Genomic DNA, 11,400 nt, shown 5'->3' with positions numbered 1-11,400 from the left:
GATAGGATTCTTGCTGTCATATTCTGAACATATTGAAGATTGCTCAGTGTGGATTTAATTTCCCCAGTGAACAGGATGTGCATTTATTGATTCTAGAAAAAAAGCCTTTCTTGATTTCTCTAGTTCACTTTAAAATAAACTATTATTCCACAATGCAGAGTATTACATGGCCAGTATTTACACATGATATTTGTGATTTAAAGAAATTAACACAAGCAGCTTTTGGAGATTTCAGTGTTGGCTGAGTTATTGCAGGATAAAAGACTAGAGATGTTGGCAAGAAGAAGATAATTTGGGGAAAGCTGAGGAATACACTTATAACAAGAACACTTCCTATTGGGGTTAGGCATACTTTTGATGAAGTTAACAGACTATATGTTTACATAGATACTGAAATAAGGATTGTATTTTAGATTATGTGTAGTTGCTGGCATTGAACTGTGTGTTGGATGCACATGAATTGAAGGAATGGGCAAACATGGGCTGATGCGGATCCACAGAGCCAGCATATTAAGATGTTTATAATTAGAGGCAATTTGTTTAAATAACTAGGTATGGATACTGATGTGCAAGAGAGGTGGAAAGGCTGTTTCCTTAAGCCAGCACTATAAAATATTTTATTCTCAGTGAGATGCTGCCATTTCATCGTGGGTTTCTAACACTGTGTATAGTTCCATCCACACAGTGCCTTTACTTCCATCCATTTCTAATCTCTTTATCCAGTACAGAGGATTTGGAGCCTATCCCAGTAAGCAACGGACACAAGGCAGAATACACCCTGGACGTAGCGCCAGTCCATCACAGGACAGACAGACACAAACACACACACACCAGGGCCAGTTTTCCCATAAACCAATTAACTTACCAGTATGTTTTGGAGTGCGAGAGGGAGTCATATCACACATATGGAGAAAAACCATGTAACCCAGAGAGAACATGTAAACCCCACACACACAGGATGGCAGGAATTGAACCTAGGACCCCAGTGCTGCAAGATAGCAATGCTAACCACTTCGCCACCATTATAAATGGATGGATATCTTAGTTATCTTTCTAGTTCACAGGTTTGCATGCATAATTTAATTTTGAAAGCCACTGAGACATCAGGTACTACTGTTGTATTTATGAAAAAGAAACAAAACAAAAAACATACTAACAACTGTGCCATCCTACTCCTTAGTTAATACATTTTATTATTCATAAACAGTTAACATTGTTAGCAAAATATTTTGAATTATATTTAACCCTATTTTTTCTTTAGTTTTGTATTTAACTTATTATATGATAGTCAGACTTAATGTATATTTGAACAATGAAAATATATTTTTACAAGATGCGGGGGAAAGTGCAACAGCTTATTACAGTGCTAAATTTAATATTATTGATTGCTAATAGTTTATGCTAACACCTAACTTTCTTAATTAGATGTATTTAAAACTGTGAACTAAGTGTAACATAGTATTCAGAAATACAATCGATAATAGTTTTGTGGTGTTTGTATGGATGAAACGTTTCTAAAATGTATAACGTAACAAAATTAAAGACGATTAAAATCTGTAATCTTTCCACTTGTAATGTCATTAGACAGAACAACACGTTTCTGGTTTGTTTTAATTAGTATTAGTTAGTAGTTAGTAGTTTTAATTTAATTAGTTTTGCAATTCGCACTGATTCCCTTGCGAAGATATGGACTTAAGAATATTCGTGCCTGGTCAAAAAATGGCATTAAGCACTTAAAATTAATATGGTTAATAATAGTAAACTGTAACATGCTGTAACAAGATCGGTTAAACTGCGAAGAAAATGCTTTCAGAGAAAATGTTTCAGGTGTGAAGAACATAGATCTCCAATGCAATTTCAACCAAACCTGTTCCCACACACCCTGCCCCCACTACCATTAGAATATACACAAAGCACTGAAATCTTTCGAGCTAATGATCAGGTGACCCGAGAGAGAGCGAGAGAAACACCAAGGGGTGCGGAACCAGGGAACTATTTACATGGAAAACGGGCGATCTCCCCAGACTGTCTGCCCGTTTCACTGTTACCTGGATACCTCTTTATTTAGAACTCACTAACACTGATTTTTAGTTTAGAAGGATTCAAGTTGGGTTTTAGATGAAAGGCAGCGACCTTAATCAAGCCCAAATCATAATTGAACCCATTCAGAGCCTACATTACATTTTAGCGTTTCATTCTGAGCAGAAGACCCTCACACCTGAAGAAGGCTTGCGTTTTCTCTCTTCTCTTTTAAGCATGTGTACAATGTGTAATACAATTACAATGTGTAATTACAATGCTGTAATACAATTTGAATCGTATGAGGGTGGGGGGGAGGTGTCTTTCGCTGGAAATCTCGCCTGCTTCTACTTTACGAGTACAACCCCCTCTCTGCCGGAGTGCTGGCTGTGACGAATTAAACCGGTTTCACAGGTTTCAATCACAGACCATGTGACATGGGAGTCAGGAAACTAACACACAGCGCCACCGGATTTGATAACACTATAAAAACGCTATAAAATAATGTGACTAGGCACAGAACAAGTTTACAGCACAGTACAATAATAAATGCTGACCATGACTTTAGAAGCATAAATTGCCTTACACTCAATTTAAACACAAGCTGTCTTTAGCCCTCTAAGCTGGTTCATACAGAAATGTAGAGATCCAGGCTCAGAACACACAGCTTCATTAGCGAAAACATATGCAGGACAACTAGAGAAGACGTTTTACAGAGGATGGATTTTTAGAAACATCTCATCAGTGACATCACTGAAGTCAACTCCTAGGTACTGTAACTGTCGTGTGGATAGTTTCACAAGAATCAGACAAAGGTTTAAGCATCGCTTGTTCTAGATAAAACTGCAAAAAAAAACAACAACAACCCATAATGTACTTCTTTGCGGCTCTGTTTGCCCAAATCATATATTCACAACGTGAAATCTAGAAAATAATATTACGTAACCAAAATCCGCAATATGGAAACAGAACCTGTGTAATTGTTGATAGATGATGTACTCGTAACATTTTTTCAAGACGAACTACAACATTTAAAAAATGACTTGTATGTACTTGATATCTCTAATCAATCCACGGGTCCCAGCACAAAAACGAAACTAAAACGCATACCGTTTCGCGCTTCTTATTAGTTGCTCAAAAGTAATTTGACCGTATGAAATGCATAATATAAACCTAGAAACATATATGTGAGCAGTACTTAAGCACTGTAGTATCGGTGTTAAGACATACCTCTCAAATACTGTAAATCAAGTTAAAAATATCTCAAGACCGATTCTGGTCATAATGAAACCATGTTTCGTGTATGTTTTCTTTAAAGTACCAAGACCAGCCATATACTGTATGTTTATGTTCCAAAATTAATATCGTTTATGGCCTTCACACGCGTTGCAGTATGCTCCTATTCTTTTTATGCTCAGCTACTAAGATTTCCCTTCAGTGGTAAAATTAGATATGAATATTCAATACTTAAACGGGCACAGTTAAGACATTAAATATACATATACATACTGTATACAGTACAGTTTTCATACGGTAAAATGTTTATGTTCCTAAATCAATCTCTTTTATGAGCATGTGAAAGGCATGGTGAATCGATTCTCAAAAATTACTGTACTTTGCATGATTGGAAACAAATGCGTGATTGCGAAATGCTGTAGTGTTACTTTTACAAAGACGGTCGATGAAAAAAAGAATGTTGACCAGGGCAATACTTTGAGTTTACACTTACAGCTTGTCCAAGGTCATTCATTATTAATACTATTAGTAATATCTTCGTTAAAGACTTTGATGGCCACAGCTCAAACATGAGAGGTTGAGCTTTATTAGCTCCACCTTGCGGAAATTCCGGATACTATTATTTTGCTTGTCGTATTATAGGAGAATTTACGGTAACTCGCGGTATTTACCGGTAGCTTGCGGTAGACTGCGTACAGCGTACCGCAAAATAATGCGGTATCGCCCGTGCATTTTGAATGGCTGCATCTGTAGGCTGCCAAAAGTCTCCGAAACCAAATTTTGATAGCAGAAAATTCTCACTCGTCCAGAAGTTCCCTTGGGACCCAACATCCAGCACAGAGTGGTAAAAAAGCGTCTTTTTTAGAGACCCTTACAGCGTGCATTGGTGGTTCAGTGGTCGAATTCTCGCCTGCCACGCGGGAGGCCCGGGTTCGATTCCCGGCCAATGCAGTGGCTTTTGCAGCGAGCGGCTCCATCACTTGCATCCCCTTTCAACTCGCAACTGAAAACCCTCTGAAGCTTAGAAGCTGTGAGCCAGGTCAGTACCCGGATGAGGGTGACCTACAGGGAAAAGCAAAGCTTACAGCTGGAAGCGGTGTTAATGGAGCCAGCGGTGGGGCACTCACCCTGAGGTCTGTGCGGGTCCCAATGCGCCAGTATAGTGACGGAGACGCTGTGTGGTAAAAAGGCGCCGTCTTTTGGATGTAAATCCGAGGTCATAGCTCTCTGTGGTCATTAAAAGTGACCACCAAAACCTTTGACAAAAGCTCTTGGTAATTGATGGTCTTCAATAATGCTTCTCCTTTAGGTACATTTGAAATCAGCTGAAAAATGCTGTGAAATGGGGGGGCACTTCAGGCCAGTGTAGGATTTGGGATACAAGAACCATTAAACAGCACGTGAAAGCCCGTACACTGAATCGCAGGGCTTTCTATTCAAAGAAGGACAAAAGAAATTTCTCTGAATTCCATTTTTTGCAGCACAGCGAAGACAGCGGGCACGAGGCCTGTTAGCTCAGTTGGTTAGAGCGTGGTGCTAATAACGCCAAGGTCGCGGGTTCGATCCCCGTTCGGGCCAGGCAGTCTCCTCCTCTCTTGCCAAAACCCGTTACTGTGGTGAGATTGGTGGTTTTGCAAAGACGCCACATACTGCCGACAGACGAGAGTGTTGCGGGAGAAGAGAGAAGTGATGGAAGATTGAAGAGTGTCCTAGGTGGAGCCAAGATGAAGTGTCACAATTGCCTAGCGGAGGATTCCAAATGTTTAAGATGGTAAAAATAACCGGAAGTGATCCCCCAGTCCAGCGCAGTCTGACGTACTTCTGTCATATAAAGTGAAACTAGATGTCGAACTGGAGCCTCACCATTTGCATAAGTGAGGCTCCAGTTATACATCTAGTTTCACTTTAAATGACAAAACTGAAGAGACTTAAAAGAGCTGGAGAGGATTTCTTACAACTTTTGAGCCGGCACAGTTTTCGAAAACGTTTTCTTCACGCTGCACTGTACAACACAGACAGCCAAGAGTCTCCAAAACAAAACGAATTGACAGATAGGAGAAAAGTCCCACTCGTCCTAAAGTTCCCAAAATCCAGAACTGAGCGTAAACAAAGTGTTCAAGTAGCGTGGGAATGCTACCCCTAATCCTAGCTGGAGTTTGAGCGTCTGGTTCAGAGTTTGCTCAAGAGTTTACCTTTCACAGATGCGCAAAGATGAATGTTGAGGGTGCACGCTTCAACGCGCCTTACAGTGCAGGGAGTGATTAGAGACTATTCGTGACGTGTGCTCGTTCCCATATACCGTACGCCCCGGGTTGCAGTGCTAGGATGACGTCCAATACCGCTTCGGCACGTAACGGCATTATATTCAAGTGCAGGACATGAGGGTTTTATTTTGTTCGTTTTGTTCTGCTCTGCTCTGCTTTGCTTTGTTTTGCTTTCCATGGCGTTCGTAAGAGGGTCAATAAAAAGGCGATTCCTGCGTCTAACACGAATGTAAGAGCTATTTCAAGTGCGGCTTCTAAAATGCTTGAAGACATTTGTCTGTTGTTGATTGTTTTTTTGGGTCTAACAAAGTGCCATTTTCCTGTCCGGACGGGGAGACTATATCATTCCCACATGAAGCAACCCTTAATTCCTCTGAGGCGTGTCTGTCTGCAAGGCTTGTATTTTGTAAAGTTTTTTTTTTTAATGGAGATCGACTTTGAAAAAGGTTTCCGCCGGAGCCTCGCGATCCATGTGAGATTGTAGCAAGAACGCAACAACGGCGGCGCTCGCTGTAGTTGTGGCCGAGTGTTTAAGGCGATGGACTAGAAATCCATTGGGGTCTCCCCGCGCAGGTTCGAATCCTGCCGACTACGGTGTCCTCCTCACGTCGTCGTGTGCCGGCGCAAGCAAGGAAAAGTGCCTTTCTGCTTTTCCTGGTGGTTTTAAAACGCGAGATCGCTTGTACCCGCTGCCTTGGAAAGAAATGTCTACATGTTTACTTGCACATTGTCTATTGTTTGTTTGTACATTGTCTTAATGCACTGTTTGCACTTTGTCTTGTTTTTTACACTTGTTTTACAATCGAGAGACCTTCTGTAAGTAAGAATTCCATTGTACCAGTACCGGTTACATATGGCAATAAAGTTCAAGTTCAAATGCTTCAGCGTCCGCAAACGGCATTTTGCAGCTGGAAGCAGATGGCGACGCTTTTTGCGGTCGTGTGTCTTGTGCCCCATTTCCGGCCTTTAACATCGAATCAATAAAGCTGTTAGAACCGACACCATAGGTGCTTTTCTTACAACTTTTGATCTGACTCAGTTTCGGAATGCAATTCCTGAACACTGCGAGAGACAACCTACAGATGCAGCCATTCAAAATGAGCGGTAAAAACCCGTGGTACAGTAACCAACCCGCAGGGCATCGTAGGGCACCGCGGTAAGTGATTGGCTGGCCAAAATGACCGACAGGGGCACTCGTGGTGCATTGGTTGGTAGTGAAAAGATTTAATCATTTAATGTCTTTACTGTGCACATTTCAATCCGCTTAGTTTTGAATATTTATATGTAATTTTACCACTAAAGGGAAATTTTAGTAGCTGAGCATAAAAAGAAGAGGAGCATAACGCATCTGAAGGTCATAAACGATATTAATTTAGGAACATAAACATTACTGTATGTACATAAACTGTACTGTGTATGGCTGGTCTTGATAGTTTAAAGAAAAAATACACACCAGTCTTCCATTTCTCCCTAAACATTTTAAGCATGAAAGTTTTATGAAACGGTACCCAAATATGTGATTGCTGTATAGAATGAATTTTAATTTTTAAAAATTATTTAACACGAAAATTAAGCTGTTTACATCTTCCGCCTGAGAACAGTCACCCGTTGCTTCCCAACGCAGAAACACAGCCACTAACTAGCAAAGAGAGGACATTAGCTAGCCAATATGATAAAGAAATAAATGATTATTTTGTTTATTTCTTTTGCACATTTATTTGAACATTTCCATCGATTGTACAAGCACTCGGAAACTGTCCAATCCCTAGTTCATCAAGCATTTACCGGTCTGGTGCCGGTCTGTGTCTTCTAGGATATAATGCCAGCGAACTCTTGTTTTTATGTCCACTATACCTACGCTGGGCAAACGTTCCGAGGTCAAATTCTTCCAGCACGGGGGTACCTTTAAAGCGGAGACGACGGCACCGAAATTTTTTGGCGCGCCTTCTCTTTAAAGCCCTGGCCAAATATGAAGACAGTACGTACAGTTATAATTCAAACGGAATTAAAAACTACACATCCCAGTTACCATGGTGGTGCTTGTGATCATTGCGTTTAACCAACGAAACAGGGCGAAAAATCAGTCACATGACTTTGGGGCAGAGTTTCGAAAGCTTAACCTATCAGCAACAAAGCGAAATTTACACGATAGGCTACCTCAAACTGTCAGTTACACGACTGTGTATGTCGCTTAAGCCACTCCTATTTGGCATTTTAGTTATGGAGGCGAGAAGACGCCCCCCCCCCCCCTCTGGGTGTCTGATTTGCCGCCATCTTTAACTGTTCGGTGTCCGAATCGGAGTAGCTACGCGTACGAAATAAAGTTAATCCCAACTACAAAACATATATTTTTGTGGTAAGAGGGCGCAAAACATCAGTATTTACTGCTATTAATTACTGTACGATTTATAGTTGAAATCTGAGCCTAGATATAAAGTTAGATATGAAGTTAAAATCTCGACAAAGCAATGTAGGAAATACAGAGAAAATAAATCCTTTCTGACATCTAAAATCAGTTTCGATCAAGGTCTCTAAACGAACAAGAAAAAGAGGATTTTCGGAGGGCAATTACGCTGTGTTTATATAGAATAACTGATTTATGAGCAATCTAATTTCTTGTTCGTTTAAAACAGTGAAATGTCAGCTGCAAAAGATCGCACCAGAAACAGCACTCTCTCTGCTTGTCATAGACGTTCAGGAAAGGCTGAATGAAGTCATGTCAAGTACAATAATTCGGTGATCAATAATAACAGTTGTAGGACAGTATATAAGGAGGATAAGGATTTTGAAGTTGACTCGAAATCTGATAGGTAACCAGTGCAAGGACTTGAAAACAGGTGTAATGCATCCCTGATAGGATTCTTGCTGTCATATTCTGAACATATTGAAGATTGCTCAGTGTGGATTTAATTTCCCCAGTGAACAGGATGTGCATTTATTGATTCTAGAAAAAAAGCCATTCTTGATTTCTCTAGTTCACTTTAAAATAAACTATTATTCCACAATGCAGAGTATTACATGGCCAGTATTTACACATGATATTTGTGATTTAAAGAAATTAACACAAGCAGCTTTTGGAGATTTAAGTGTTGGCTGAGTTATTGCAGGATAAAAGACTAGAGATGTTGGCAAGAAGAAGATAATTTGGGGAAAGCTGAGGAATACACTTATAACAAGAACACTTCCTATTGGGGTTAGGCATACTTTTGATGAAGATGAAGTTAACAGACTATATGTTTACATAGATACTGAAATAAGGATTGTATTTTAGATTATGTGTAGTTGCTGGCATTGAACTGTGTGTTGGATGCACATGAATTGAAGGAATGGGCAAACATGGGCTGATGCGGATCCACAGAGCCAGCATATTAAGATGTTTATAATTAGAGGCAATTTGTTTAAATAACTAGGTATGGATACTGATGTGCAAGAGAGGTGGAAAGGCTGTTTCCTTAAGCCAGCACTATAAAATATTTTATTCTCAGTGAGATGCTGCCATTTCATCGTGGGTTTCTAACACTGTGTATAGTTCCATCCACACAGTGCCTTTACTTCCATCCATTTCTAATCTCTTTATCCAGTACAGAGGATTTGGAGCCTATCCCAGTAAGCAACGGACACAAGGCAGAATACACCCTGGACGTAGCGCCAGTCCATCACAGGACAGACAGACACAAACACACACACACCAGGGCCAGTTTTCCCATAAACCAATTAACTTACCAGTATGTTTTGGAGTGCGAGAGGGAGTCATATCACACATATGGAGAAAAGCCATGTAACCCAGAGAGAACATGTAAACCCCACACACACAGGATGGCAGGAATTGAACCTAGGACCCCAGTGCTGCAAGATAGCAATGCTAACCACTTCGCCACCATTATAAATGGATGGATAGCTTAGTTATCTTTCTAGTTCACAGGTTTGCATGCATAATTTAATTTTGAAAGCCACTGAGACATCAGGTACTACTGTTGTATTTATGAAAAAGAAACAAAACAAAAAACATACTAACTGTGCCATCCTACTCCTTAGTTAATACATTTTATTATTCATAAACAGTTAACATTGTTAGCAAAATATTTTGAATTATATTTAACCCTATTTTTTCTTTAGTTTTGTATTTAACTTATTATATGATAGTCAGACTTAATGTATATTTGAACAATGAAAATATATTTTTACAAGATGCGGGGGAAAGTGCAACAGCTTATTACAGTGCTAAATTTAATATTATTGATTGCTAATAGTTTATGCTAACACCTAACTTTCTTAATTAGATGTATTTAAAACAGTGAACTAAGTGTAACATACTATTCAGAAATACAATCGAAAATAGTTTTGTGGTGTTTGTATGGATGAAACGTTTCTAAAATGTATAACGTAACAAAATTAAAGACGATTAAAATCTGTAATCTTTCCACTTGTAATGTCATTAGACAGAACAACACGTTTCTGGTTTGTTTTAATTAGTATTAGTTAGTAGTTAGTAGTTTTAATTTAATTAGTTTTGCAATTCGCACTGATTCCCTTGCGAAGATATGGACTTAAGAATATTCGTGCCTGGTCAAAAAATGGCATTAAGCACTTAAAATTAATATGGTTAATAATAGTAAACTGTAACATGCTGTAACAAGATCGGTTAAACTGCGAAGAAAATGCTTTCAGAGAAAATGTTTCAGGTGTGAAGAACATAGATCTCCAATGCAATTTCAACCAAACCTGTTCCCACACACCCTGCCCCCACTACCATTAGAATATACACAAAGCACTGAAATCTTTCGAGCTAATGATCAGGTGACCCGAGAGAGAGCGAGAGAAACACCAAGGGGTGCGGAACCAGGGAACTATTTACATGGAAAACGGGCGATCTCCCCAGACTGTCCGCCCGTTTCACTGTTACCTGGATACCTCTTTATTTAGAACTCACTAACACTGATTTTTAGTTTAGAAGGATTCAAGTAGGGTTTTAGATGAAAGGCAGCGACCTTAATCAAGCCCAAATCATAATTGAACCCATTCAGAGCCTACATTACATTTTAGCGTTTCATTCTGAGCAGAAGACCCTCACACCTGAAGAAGGCTTGCGTTTTCTCTCTTCTCTTTTAAGCATGTGTACAATGTGTAATACAATTACAATGCTGTAATACAATTTGAATCGTATGAGGGTGGGGGGGAGGTGTCTTTCGCTGGAAATCTCGCCTGCTTCTACTTTACGAGTACAACCCCCTCTCTGCCGGAGTGCTGGCTGTGACGAATTAAACCGGTTTCACAGGTTTCAATCACAGACCATGTGACATGGGAGTCAGGAAACTAACACACAGCGCCACCGGATTTGATAACACTATAAAAACGCTATAAAATAATGTGACTAGGCACAGAACAAGTTTACAGCACAGTACAATAATAAATGCTGACCATGACTTTAGAAGCATAAATTGCCTTACACTCAATTTAAACACAAGCTGTCTTTAGCCCTCTAAGCTGGTTCATACAGAAATGTAGAGATCCAGGCTCAGAACACACAGCTTCATTAGCGAAAACATATGCAGGACAACTAGAGAAGACGTTTTACAGAGGATGGATTTTTAGAAACATCCCATCAGTGACATCACTGAAGTCAACTCCTAGGTACTGTAACTGTCGTGTGGATAGTTTCACAAGAATCAGACAAAGGTTTAAGCATCGCTTGTTCTAGATAAAACTGCAAAAAAAAACAACAACAACCCATAATGTACTTCTTTGCGGCTCTGTTTGCCCAAATCATATATTCACAACGTGAAATCTAGAAAATAATATTACGTAACCAAAATCCGCAATATGGAAACAGAACCTGTGTAATTGTTGATAGATGATGTACTCGTAACATTTTTTCAAGACG

At 39.6% G+C, this 11,400-nt stretch overlaps 1 non-coding gene across 1 annotated transcript; it reads left to right on the top strand.

The window, feature by feature from the left end:
- The first annotated feature begins 4,759 nt into the window (after positions 1-4,759).
- On the top strand, positions 4,760-4,833 carry trnai-aau (transfer RNA isoleucine (anticodon AAU)). The gene has a single exon. It is a non-coding gene; the product is annotated as a tRNA-Ile (tRNA).
- The last annotated feature ends 6,567 nt before the right edge of the window (positions 4,834-11,400 follow it).

Source organism: Atractosteus spatula, chromosome 27 (genome assembly GCF_055471065.1).
Source record: "Atractosteus spatula isolate fAtrSpa1 chromosome 27, fAtrSpa1.hap1, whole genome shotgun sequence".
Classification (NCBI taxonomy): domain Eukaryota; kingdom Metazoa; phylum Chordata; class Actinopteri; order Semionotiformes; family Lepisosteidae; genus Atractosteus; species Atractosteus spatula.
This window is presented reverse-complemented; position numbering and strand designations above follow the sequence as displayed.